A 700-nucleotide genomic window follows, 5' to 3' on the forward strand; every position below is an offset into this window, starting at 1 on the left:
TATTAATCATGAATTTTTTGTATCATGTCTAAATTGACATTACAACTGTAACAATATCTGAACATCATGCTTTCCATTGGTCAATAAGTTGACCAAACTAAACAAACACATCTGTATGAACCAAAGTTACACGTATTTATCAATACAATTAAAAGTTAATTATTAGGGTACAGCAAATACATCTGTGTTATGACATATTCAAGTTTCTGATAAGAATAAATAAGAGGTGCTCATTTCAGAAGCCCATATACAAAAATTAGAACAATACAGAGAAGATTAGAATGCCCCCTGGCAAAGATGACATGCAAATTTATGAAGAATTCCATATTTGTACTATCTAAGGTCTATGCTAAGGAAAAAAAAAAATCTTAAAAACAGCTAGAGAAAAGGATCTAATTCCCTATAAAGGAAATGGAAACAGAGTTAAGAGCAGACTTCCCAGGAGAAACTTTACAAGCCAGATGAGACTGGGGGCCTATTTTTAGACTTCTTAAGAAAAATAAATGTCAACCAAGAATTGCATATCTTGCCAAACTAAGCTTCATAAGGAAGAAATTTAAAATTTCCCAGATAAGCACATGCTAAGGGAATTCATCATCACCAGACCAATCACGTAAGAAACGCTCAAAGGAGTTTTAAACGTGGAAAAAAAAAGACAATACTTGCTACCATGAAAGCACACTTACAGACAAAATCCACA

At 32.7% G+C, this 700-nt stretch overlaps 1 non-coding gene across 1 annotated transcript; it reads left to right on the plus strand.

Annotated features, from left to right (window-relative positions):
- The first annotated feature begins 226 nt into the window (after nucleotides 1-226).
- Nucleotides 227-332, plus strand: LOC112427771 (U6 spliceosomal RNA). The gene has a single exon (XR_003019498.1). It is a non-coding gene; the product is annotated as a U6 spliceosomal RNA (small nuclear RNA).
- The last annotated feature ends 368 nt before the right edge of the window (nucleotides 333-700 follow it).

Source organism: Macaca nemestrina, chromosome X (genome assembly GCF_043159975.1).
Source record: "Macaca nemestrina isolate mMacNem1 chromosome X, mMacNem.hap1, whole genome shotgun sequence".
Taxonomy (NCBI): Eukaryota; Metazoa; Chordata; class Mammalia; order Primates; family Cercopithecidae; genus Macaca; species Macaca nemestrina.